Source organism: Triticum aestivum, chromosome 6D, assembly GCF_018294505.1.
Source record: "Triticum aestivum cultivar Chinese Spring chromosome 6D, IWGSC CS RefSeq v2.1, whole genome shotgun sequence".
NCBI lineage: Eukaryota > Viridiplantae > Streptophyta > Magnoliopsida > Poales > Poaceae > Triticum > Triticum aestivum.
Window position 1 is genome coordinate 134,988,335 of NC_057811.1, and position 12,798 is coordinate 135,001,132.

Genomic DNA, 12,798 nt, shown 5'->3' on the forward strand with positions numbered 1-12,798 from the left:
CGGTGCATCCAAACCCCGTGATATGATACGCTCTTTCACACATAAACCTCCTTATATCTTCCTCAAAACAGCCACCATACCTACCTATTATGGCATTTCCATAGCCATTCCAAGATATATTGCCATGCAACTTTCCACCGTTCCGTTCATCATGACACGTTCATCATTGTCATGTTGCTTTGCATGATCATGTAGTTGACATAGTATTTGTGGCAAAGCCACGATTCATAATTCTTTCATACATGTCACTCTTGGTTCATTGCATATCCCGGTACACCGCCGGAGGCATTCATAGAGTCATACTTTGTTCTAGTATCGAGTTGTAATCATTGAGTTGTAAATAAATAAAGTGTGATGATCATCATTTTCTAGAGCATTGTCCCAAGTGAGGAATAAAAAAAAGAAAGGCCATAAAAAAGAAGGCCCAAAAAAAGAGAGAGAAAAAGAGAGAAGGGACAATGCTACTATCCTTTTTACCACACTTGTGCTTCAAAGTAGCACCATAATCTTCATGATAGAGAGTCTCTTGTTTTGTCACTTTCATATACTAGTGGGAATTTTTTATTATAGAACTTGGCTTGTATATTCCAACAATGGGCTTCCTCAAATGCCCTAGGTCTTCGTGAGCAAGCAAGTTGGATGCACACCCACTTAGTTTGTTTTGTTGAGCTTTCATATATTTATAGCTCTAGTGCATCCGTTGCATGGCAATCCCTACTCCTTGCATTAACATCAATCGATGGGCATCTCCATAGCTCATTGATTAGCCTCGTTGATGTGAGACTTTCTCCCTTTTTGTCTTCTCCACATAACCCCCATCATTATATTCTATTCCACCCATAGTGCTATATCCATGGCTCACGCTCATGTATTGCGTGAAGGTTGAAAAAGTTTGAGATTACTAAAGTATGAAACAATTGCTTGGCTTGTCATCGGGGTTGTGCATGATGAGAGCATTCTTGTGTGACGAAAATGGAGCATGACTAAACTATATGATTTTGTAGGCATGAACTTTCTTTGGCCATGTTATTTTGAGAGGACATAATTGCTTAGTTAGTATGCTTGAAGTATTATTATTTTTATGTCAATATTGAACTTTTATCTTGAATCTTTCGGATCTGAATATTCATACCACAATTAAGAAGAATTACATTGAAATTATGCCAAGTAGCATTCCACATCAAAAATTCTATTTTTATCATTTACCTACTCGAGGACGAGCATGAATTAAGCTTGGGGATGCTTGATAAGTCTCCAACGTATCTATAATTTTTGATTGCTCCATGCTATATTATCTTCTGTTTTGGACATTATTGGGCTTTATTATTCACTTTTATATTATTTTTGGGACTAACCTATTAACCGGAGGCCCAGCCCAGAATTGTTGTTTTTTTCCTATTTCAGAGTTTCGCAGAAAAAGAATATCAAACGGAGTCCAACCGGAATGAAACCTTCGGGAACGTGATTTTCGGAACGAACATGATCCAGAGGACTTGGACCCTACGTCAAGAAAGCTACCAGGAAGCCACAAGGTAGGGGGGCGCGCCTACCCCCCTGGGCGCGCCCTCCACCCTCGTGGGCCCCACGTTGCTCCACCGACGTACTCCTTCCTCCTATATATACCTGCGTACCCCCAAACGATCAGATACGGAGCCAAAAACCTAATTCCTTCGCCTCAACCTTCTGTACCCACGAGATCCCATCTTGGGGCCTGTTCCGGAGCACCGCCGGAGGGGGCATCGATCACGGAGGGCTTCTACATCAGCACCATAGCCTCTCCGATGAAGTGTGAGTAGTTTACCCCAGACCTTCGGGTCCATAGTTATTAGCTAGATGGCTTCCTCTCTCTTTTTGGATTTCAATACAATTTTCTCCCCCTCTCTTGTGGAGATCTATTCGATGTAATCTTCTTTTGCGGTGTGTTTGTTGAGACTGATGAATTGTGGGTTTATGATCAAGTTTATCTATGAACAATATTTGAATCTTCTGAATTCTTTTATGTATGATTGGTTATCTTTGCAAGTCTCTTCGAATTATCAGTTTGGTTTGGCCTACTAGATTGATCTTTCTTGCAATGGGAGAAGTGCTTAGCTTTGGGTTCAATCTTGCGGTGTCCTTTCCCAGTGACAGTAGGGGCAGCAAGGCACGTATTGTATTGTTGCCATCGAGGATAACAAGATGGGGTTTTTATCATATTGCATGAATTTATCCCTCTACATCATGTCATCTTGCTTAAAGCGTTACTCTGTTCTTATGAACTTAATACTCTAGATGCATGCTGGATAGCGGTCGATGTGTGGAGTAATAGTAGTAGATGGAGGCAGGAGTCGGTCTACTTGTCTCGGACGTGATGCCTATATACATGATCATACCTAGATATTCTCATAACTATGCTCAATTCTGTCAATTGCTCAACAGTAATTTGTTCACCCACCGTAAAATACTTATGCTCTTGAGAGAAGCCACTAGTGAAACCTATGGCCCCCGGGTCTATTTTCCATCATATTAATCTTCCAACACTTAGTTATTTCCATTGCTTTTATTTTACTTTGCATCTTTATCATAAAAATATCAAAAATATTATCTTATCATATCTATTAGATCTCACTCTCGTAAGTGACCGTGTAGGGATTGACAACCCCTTATCGCGTTGGTTGCGAGGGTTTATTTGTTTGTGTAGGTGTGAGGGACTCGCGCATAGCCTCCTACTGGATTGATACCTTGGTTCTAAAAAACTGAGGGAAATGCTTACGCTACTTTGCTGCATCACCCTTTCCTCTTCAAGGGAAAACCAACGCAGTGCTCAAGAGGTAGCAATGCACTCGAAATAAGCATGTTTAGCGTACATACACAACCATCATATTGGAGAACCATGAAAGCATCGCGAGATTCCTTGAAGCCAAATACTCCTTCACAGAAACAACATCTCATCCGGGTACAAGATCAACAAACTATGTAACGAAGTGGTCACATATAGCGGTAAGGACAAAACATCATTCCACAAACTATTACAACTTCATGATTCATAGCTTTCATGGAAGCGATGTCAGACCACATGCTTCTCTCATCTTCATAACATCATTGGTAATCTCTTTGATATCCTCGTCCATGGAGTCGATCTTTGCCTGAAACACACATTGATCATTCCTTAGTCTCCGATTCTCCTCACTTAGCATCATTACCACCCAACGAGTCAACACCATGGACCGACCCATCTCTTCTATTGCATGAACGTGCTTAGCAATGTCCTGCAGGTACAACGCACGCAGCTACACTAAGTCCTGGGTGAGCTGTTTATTCTCTGCCAAGGCCCCTTTTACCTGGTTCTCAAGGTAGTTTAGCCGAACTTGAGCCGTTTCTTGCGAAGAATAAGACAAAAGAAAGCTGTTAGTGACAGACTACAGGTACCGTCGACCCCCATCAGTACATGGGTCATAATGAATACGGACCATGCTGGGTATCATATGAGCCAGATCTTGCTTTTCGGTACTGGGTCCACCCTTCAAAACTCGGTCCTGGGCCATAATCTACGAAGCATGATATCAACTCCACACAGTTCGTATGTCTTAGATCTTTAACAATTAATAGAACGTAATGCCCCCTACTATTGAGATTGAAGGCATATACCTAGAGTGTTGTGTCGCCGGAGATCTCGCCCTACGGTGACGGCGCCATTAGCCTGGAGCAACGTGACGGCTTAATCCGAGAAGGTTGGGCGGAGGGGAGTAGTTGGGTGTGGGGTGTGTGGTCGGTTTAGTTGGGTGAGAGGTCTGCTCAGGAGGTGCTCGTCAAAACATATAGCTATGTAAGCTAAAGACTACGCTGAGCTGATGAGGTGGGTTTGGCAAGCGCCGACAACAGGTTCGACGCAGCTTGTGAGTCCGAACACGGCCACAGCGTGTCGATCCGGCCACGGCGCGTCGATCCAAGCCACGGACTCACATCTATGTTCCTCCTGCAGAGTCAGCAATTTTTTTCAGAGGAGTGTACATGCTGAAGTACTTGAGTTATAAAATGTGTACGTGAAGGTGACCACACCCTAGAAACCTTCGTGATGTATTTGCTCCTTCCCAAGCAACCAGACGCCTTGGTGGCAAACCGTAACGGCATCTTTAGTCGGTGTCGAAGTCGATGCCGCAGAACGATGGGTCCGGCGTGTCGGGCGGTGCTATCTCCTCTTCGTTAGCCACCTCATACACTGGAGAAGCCACCACGATCTCGCTGCCGTAGTACAGTGATTCATCGCCGGTCACGCTCCACCCCTCTTCGTTCGAATCTACCTCCTCCGAGGACATGATGGTCGGGAGCGCTTGGGGAGTTTCCGCGAAAGATGACCTTCTGATTGCCTATAGTTTGCTATACGAGCAGGATCCTTGCTTTGGGCGGGACTATGAAATGCTTTCACGCCATTTCTTTCCAAAACCGTCGGACGAGGTGGCGCGTTTGTTACTGAAGCAAGGCACGTGAAAAGTCAGACAACGTACGGTCATTGCAGACACGCCTTCTTACAGGGCGCAAAAACCAAATAAAATGCTGGCTTGGTCCACAGCACAAACCTCTGCTCACACACATATGGGAGACAGACCTACGAGAGACTTGGACACGCTGTTCCTCAACATTGAGCAACCGCATCAGGGACCAGGAGTACCCATGCAGCAGATGGCCAGGAGAACGCCGCCTTCAAACCATACTAGACGTGCTGCTTGAATAACCTAATGATACCTCTGCTTTCTGCGGCTTTCTATGTAGGCTCCATTCCGACATATGGGAGGTCTGGATCCCTCAACGTGGTGCTGTAACGACCACAGTGGACGTTCAGTTGAGAAGATCAGATGTGACTTACCGCACCCTTCGGGGCATCAAGGAGAGGGCTGGGTACCAACTTTCAGATGCATTGTTCTACGTGGACCAAGAAGAAGAAGGTGTGGAGTCCATCGTCACTGTTGATTGCGAGCTCAGGCTACAACAGATGATGACAAGGTTCGCCGTTGCCGGAGTGCTGATTTTCGAGGTTAGAGAGAGGGCAAGTATGGCCCAACCCTCACCTCTGGGACTACACGGTTACTACCCACGGCAGCCCCGTGGTGGTGCGTCCAGCCTGTCTGTCAAGCCAGTGCTGACGTGGCCTCGTCCGGCAGCACAGCCGGCGTACCATGTGTCGCCGGTGTTAAGGGCCCGTGGTTGCACACGGGGCCGTGGTCGAGGTAATGTTCTTCCGGGTTCGCATCGTCGCATTGCCCTACTGAAGACCCGTGGCACGATGCTGGACTTTTTCACTGCCAGCAGCAATCATAGCTGAACCGGGTTCGCATCGTCACATTCACTAGTTTCTTAGTTCACTACATCGGGCCAGCGGTAGTCCTTACTTTCAATCTTTTGGTTGTATCTCCTCACACGCGATCGTGTGTGGTACAATATTATTGTATTTTGTGTCCTACAATACCCACCTGTGCTTTCATGTTATTAAATTGCATGACCTGTTTCATTCCGCTTGTTTGTTATTCGGTTGGTAGCATAAGCACAACGTAATTCAACATTGGCCATATCTTGTCATGGCACGCCTATTCTTACGGCGCTTCCTTTCAAGGCGGAGAGATATCGTCTGGCCTTCTACATATGACGCCTTATAGGTTGGCGAACAACCTTCGTAACGCCAAAAGCTGTGGCGAGACCTCTGGCTAGTACAGTAGCAGTGGAGAGATTAGTGGCGCCTTTGTGAAACACGCCACCGCAGCGGCTAATTTGTAAGGCGTTACATTATAGTACATCGATATGGTCTGACCTGGCCGTGAATCCCCAATCCCCCGACACCCCACCCCCTCCCCCCCACCACCTCTCCCCACATAATAGTCGCTTCTGGCGTGAAACCCCTACTCCCTCATCGAGCGGCTACACAAATCGTCCATGGTTTCGTGGAACGATGGCGACAGTAGCAGCGGTGATGAAGCGCGCAACATGGAGGTGAATACTTCACTTTATTTCCGTCTAGGTGTACGCCGATTCTAATTTGATGTATGATGCACATCCTACTCTAATTTGATGTATCTGCTGATCTGTCGCAGATCCATGATCACTCGTCCATGGAAAGGGAATTGGGACGTCCTACGGAAGTGATGCATCCAATCCAATCCGGGATATCGTAGGCACACATACGGTGCTCCTTCGGCGGGTTGCGTGAGTCCTCCTCATTGCATGTCGGAGTAAATGACCATGGGTAGCCTCATCGACCTCCCATGGTATTTCAAGGCATCGGACCTAGCTGCACCCCTCATACCTCCCGGACGAACGGCTGGCTTCTTGGGCCGGCTGGTCTAGGAGGCCGGTGATTGCTCCCTAACTATTGCGCCAGAAAGCTCCTGTCTGCTAGGACTACGTCGGTGTTTCCCCAAAGAGGAAGGGATGATGTAGCACAGCGAAGGTAGGTATTTCCCTCAGTGAAGAAACCAAGGTTATCGAACCAGTAGGAGAACCAACGTAAACAACACCTGCACACAAATAACAACATCTCGCAACCCGATGTGTTAAAGGGGTTGTCAATCCCTTTCGGGTAACAATGCCAGAAATTTGTAATAGATCGCAAATAAAATAAAGTGCAGGAAAGTATTTTTATATTTTTGGTTTAATATATCTGAATAAAATGCAAAGGAAAAAGTAGATCGCAAGCAAATATATGAGAAAGAAGACCCGGGGGCCGTAGGTTTCACTAGTGGCTTCTCTCGAGAAAAATAGCAAACGGTGGTAAACAAATTACTGTTGAGCAATTGATAGAACCTCAAATAATTATGACGATATCCAGGCAATGATTATTACAAAGGCATCATGTCCAAGATTAGTAGACCGACTCCTACCTGCATCTACTACTATTGCTTCACACATCGACCGCTATCCAGCATGCATCTAGTGTATTAAGTTCATGAAAGAACGGAGTAACGCAATAAGAACGATGACATGATGTAGACAAGATCCGTTTATCTATTGCATAGATATAGATCCCATCTTTTTATCCTTAGTAGCAACGATACATACGTGTTGTTCCCTTTCTGTCATTGGGGTCAAGCACCGTAAAATCGAACCCACTACCGGGCACCTCTTTTCATTGCAAGATAAATAGATCAAGTTGTCCAAACAAAACCCAAATATCGGAGAATAAATACGAGGCTATAAGAGATCATGCATATAAGAGATCAAAGAAACTCAAATAACTTTCATGGATATAAAAAGATATGACTGATCATAAACTCAAAGTTCATCATATCCCACCAAACACACCGCAAAAAGAGTTACATCATATGGATCTCCAAAAGACAATTGTATTGAGAATTCAACGAGAGAGAGGAAGCCATCTAGCTACTAACTACGGACCCGAAGGTCTACAAAGAACTACTCATTCATCATCGAAGAAGCACCAATGGAGGTGGTGAACCTCATCCGAGATGGTGTCTAGATTGGATCCAATGGTTCTGGACTCTGCGGCAGCTGGATGAATATTTCGTCAACCGTGCTAGGGTTTCTGGATTATTGGGGTATTTATAGAGCAAAGAGGCGGTCCGGGGGGCACCCGAGGTGGGCTCAACCCACTAGGTTGCACCTGGGCCTCCTGGCGCGCCCTGGTGGGTTGTCCCCTCCTCGGGACTCCCCCCAGGTGCAACCAGGGCCCAACTTTTTCCTTTTGGTCCATAAAAAATCATCGTAAAGTTTCGTGGCATTTGAAGTCCGTCTGATATTGATTTCCTGCAATGTAAAAAACATGGAAAAAACAACAACTGACACTTGGCACTATGTCAATAGGTTAGTACCAAAAAATGATATAAAATGACTATAAAATGATTGTAAAGCATCCAAGATTGATAATAAAACAACATGGAACAATAAAAAATTATAGATACGTTGGAGACGTATCAGCATCCCCAAGCTTAACTCCTACTCGTCCTCGAGTAGGTAAGTGATAAAAACAGAATTTTTGATGTGGAGTGCTGTTTATCAAGTCATATCATATTCTTTTCTTTATAGCATGGACATTTGGACTTTTATGTGATTCAAAGCAATAGTCTAGTTTTGACATAATAATTTAGATACTCAAGCATATCAACAAGCAACCATGTCTTTCAAAATATCAACACTAAAATAAGTTATCCCTAGCCCATCATGCTCAAACATTGATCCATTCATGAAGCACACTCAAATATTAGCTACACCCAGTACTTAAGCATGATCATATTACCTCTTAGTTGGTACTTTTGTAAGAGAAGATGGAGACTCAATTTCAAAATAAAAATTGCATAAAGTAAAAGAAAGGCCCTTCGCAGAGGGAAGTAGGGATTTGTAGAGGTGCCAGAGCTCAAAGCAAAAAATTAGAGATAAAAACATTTTGGGAGGTGTATCCATCCCACCAACGAAAACGACTTAGAGTTCCGAACACTTTCCATGCTAGATATGCCACAGGTGGTTCCCAAACAGCTAATAAAGTTTATTCCTTTTTCCACCATACTTTCACTTTCCATGGCTAGCCGTATCCACGGGTGCCTTCCATACCAACATTTTCCAAGGAATTTATTATTTGACAACATAAAGTAAATTCATTTTTGCATTTCGGGACTGGGCATCCCTAAGACCTTTGCCTTACTCTCGTGCAATGATGTGATTTCCCCCGATTTGACCGTACACTAATCATGCACGCAAATGTGTACGATCAAGATCAGGGACTCACGGGAAGATATCACAACACAACTCTAAAACATAATTAAGTCATACAAGCATCATAATACAAGCCAGGGGCCTCGAGGGCTCGAATACAAGTGCTCGATCACAGACGAGTCAGCGGAATCAACAATATCTGAGTACAGACATAAGTTAAACAAGTTTGCCTTAAGAAGGCTAGCACAAACTGGGGTACAGATGGAACGAGGCGCAGGCCTCCTGCCTGGGATCCTCCTAACTACTCCTGGTCGTCGTCAGCGGCCTGCACGTAGTAGTAGGCACCTCCGGTGTCGTAGGTGTCGTCGTCGACGGTGGCGTCTGGCTCCTGGACTCCAACATCTGGTTGCGACAACCAGATAGATAGGAAAGGGGGAAAGAGGGAGAGAAGCAACCGTGAGTACTCATCCAAAGTACTCGCAAGCAAGGAGCTACACTACATATGCATGGGTATATGTGTAAAGGGGCATATCAGTGGACTGAACTGCAGAATGCCAGAATAAAAGGGAGATAGCTAGTCCTGTCGAAGACTACGCTTCTGGCCATCTCCATCTTGCAGCATGTAGAAGAGAGTAGATTGAAGTCCTCCATGTAACATCGCATAGCATAATCCTACCCGGCGATCCCCTCCTTGTCGCCCTGTTAGAGAGCGATCACCGGGTTGTATCTGGCACTTGGAAGGGTGTATTTTATTCAGTATCCAGTTCTAGTTGTCATAAGGTCAAGGTACAACTCCGGGTCGTCCTTTTACCGAGGGACACGGCTATTCGAATAGATAAACTTCCCTGCAGGGGTGCACCACATAACCCAACACGCTCGATCCCAGTTGGCCGGACACACTTTTCTGGGTCATGCCCGGCCTCGTAAGATCAACACGTCACAGCCCCACCTAGGCTCAACAGAGAGGTCAGCACGCCGGTCTAAACCTATGCGCGCAGGGGTCTGGGCCCATCGCCCTATGCACACCTGCACGTTGCGTACGCGGCCGGAAGCAGACCTAGCCCCCTTAATACAAGCGCGAGCTTACGGTCCAATGCGGCGCGCGCCACTCAGTTGCTGACGTCAAAAGAGCTTCGGCTGATACCACGACGTCGGGATACCCATAACTACTCCCACGTAGATGGTTAGTGCGTATAGACCAAATGGCCAGACTCAGATCAAATACCAAGATCTCGTTAAGCGTGTTAAGTAACCGCGAACGCCGACCAGGGCCAGGCCCACCTCTCACCTAGGCAGTCTCAACCTGCCCTGTCGCTCCGCCACAAAGATCCACTCGCGGGTACTCCTACGAGCCGACCCGACTTTAGTCATCTCATGTGTCATGTATATAGTATATAAGTATATACCCGTGATCACGCCCAGGTGATCACGGCCCGATAGTATAGCACAGCAGACGGACAAGAATGTAGGGCCACTGATGGAAATCTAGCATCCTATACTAAGCATGTAGGATTGCAGGTAAAGGTAACAACAGTAGTAGCAAGGATAGGCTATGCATCAGGATAGGATATCGAAAGCAGTAACATGCTACACTACTCTAATGCAAGCAGTATAGAGAAGAGTAGGCGATATCTGGTGATCAAGGGGGGGCTTGCCTGGTTGCTCTGGCAAGTAGGAGGGGTCGTCAACTCCGTAGTCGAACTGGGCAGCAGCAGTGTCGGTCTCGTAGTCTACCGGAGAGAAGAGGGGGAAGAAACAGTAAATACAATGCAAACATAAGCATGACGATGCGTGACATGACAATGAGCGGTGCTAGGTGTGTCCTAATGCGACAGTAGGTGGTACCGGCGAAGGGGGGGAACATCCGGGAAGTATTCCCGATGTTTCGCGTTTTCGGACAGACGGACCGGAGGGGGAAAGTTGCTAGTTCGATAGGTTAGGGAGGTGTGGTGGACGAACGGACTGCGTATTCGGATTCGTCTCGTCGTTCTGAGCAACTTTCATATAGAAAACATTTTCATCCGAGTTACGGTTTAAAAGATATGAATTTTCAAAGTTTATTTGAATTTCTGGAATTATTTGAATTAAGCAAAAATGAATTATGACGTCAGCATGAGGCAATGCTGACGTCAGCAGGTCAACAGAGCGGCTGACCAGGTCAAACTGACCAGTGGGCCCCATCTGTCATAGACAGTGGGCTAATCAGAAGATTAAACTAATTAATTTTTAGTTAATTAACTACTGGGCCCACCTGTCAGTGAGTGATTAGATTAATTAATTAGTTTTAATTATAAAAACATTTTTCTTTTCTCTTTTTTTTAATTTTGCGGCGGGGCCCGCATGTCAGTGGCTGGGCCTGCCCAGTCAGCACGTTGACTGGGTTGACCCAGTCAACGGGGCCCACGGGGCCCACTGGCAGTGGCACTGGGGTGGCCCCAGGCCAGCCACGTCGGCGGCCGGCGCCGGAGCAACTCCGACGAGCCAAACGCGGCGGCGCGGCTCGGGAGGGGCGCGGGTTTCGCGCACAGGGGGTCTGCGGGGTCGTGGCTGGGCGCGTTCGACGCGGCTCGGCGCCGCGCGTCCAACGGTGGTGGCTGGAGTGGCTGGAACGGGCGGGGGCGAGCGCTACGAGCTCGCCAGCGGCGAAGTGCTTCGGGCTGGGGCGGGTGCGGCGTTAGAGCGCGCGAGCGGCCGAACTAACTAGCTAGGCGGGTGCGGCACGATGCGGTCGAGCTAACGGGCCTACGCCCATGACCAAATGGTCACCGGAGACCCGCCGGCGGCGAGCTCCGCGGCGCGGCGTTCGGGCGCGCGTGGGGAAGAAGCTAGGGGGCGCGCGAGAGAGAAAGGACAGGGGAGGAGGGGGGAGAGGCTCACCGCGCGGCACACGGAGGCCGGTGAGAGGCTTAGGAGCAGCAGGTCGGCGCCGGGGAAGAAGGGGGTCGCCGGCGTCCGAAGTTGAAGACGAGCTCGGTGTGCTCGTTGTAGGGGCTCCGATCTCCAACGGGCTGCACCAGCCGAAGCAGCGGACGACGGCGGTCCTTGGAGACAACGTGGGGCGGCGAGGTGGGCACGGTGGCCGTGTGAACGACGGGAACGGCGGCGACCGCGTCGGGCGTGGGGAAGGAGAGAGCGGCGCGGATCTGGGGGGGGGGAAGAGAGAGGCGCAGGGGCCGAGAGGTGAGCGGGGGTGAGTGGGAGAGAGGCCCGAGGAGGCGGGGGGGGGTGCTGGCGCCCTTATCCTCCCCGTCGCCGGCGAGGGGGTGCGGCGGGGACTGCCCCTGTTCCGACCCCGGTCGGGGGAACAGGGAAGGGGGCGAGTGGGAGAGGTGGGCTGGGCCGGGGGTCGGCCCAGTCGGGCCAGGGGTCCAGTGGGGGGGAGGGCCTTCTCCTTTTTTTTCTTTTTTCTTTGCCTGTTCTGTTTTCTGTTGTATTTTCTTTTTATTTATTTATTTTCTTTTCTGTTTTATTTCATTTAAAAGTATTTAGGTATTTTATAAAAATGTGTTTTCTCCACCATAATTACCAGTGTATTATTTGGCACCCACCGAACATTTTTGTTTAAATTTTTGAAAACTTTTATTTTCCACTTTGATTTTAATTGAAGTTTGAACTAGGAGTTTGAAAAGAAATGTGATGCAATTGTGATCAAGCCCTGTTTAGCAACATGATTAGCTTAATCTCAGAGAGTTACTGTAGCATGATTCTCGGGGTGTTACAAATGACAAGTGAATAAACACTCATCATGAGAATAACACATCCAACATGGAAAATATTAGCCACCCGTTACCGTTCCGCGAGCGAAACAAACACACAAAAGAGAAGTTTATTTTGAAAATTAGAGATGGCACATGCAAATTTTCTTAGAACGGCAAAAGAATACCGCATATAGGTAGATATAGTGGACTCATGGGGCAAAACTGGTTTAAAGGATTTTGGATGCACAAGTAGAGATCCTACTTGGTGCAAAATGAAGGCTAGCAAAAGATTGAGAAGCGACCGACCAAGAAACGAATAATCTCATAAGCAAGCATTAAGCATAATTAACACCAAATAATGCACCACAAGTAGGATATAATTTTCATTGCATGATTATTGACTTTCGTGCATGCATAGGGAATCACAAACCTTAACACAAATATTCTTACTAGAGCACAATTACTC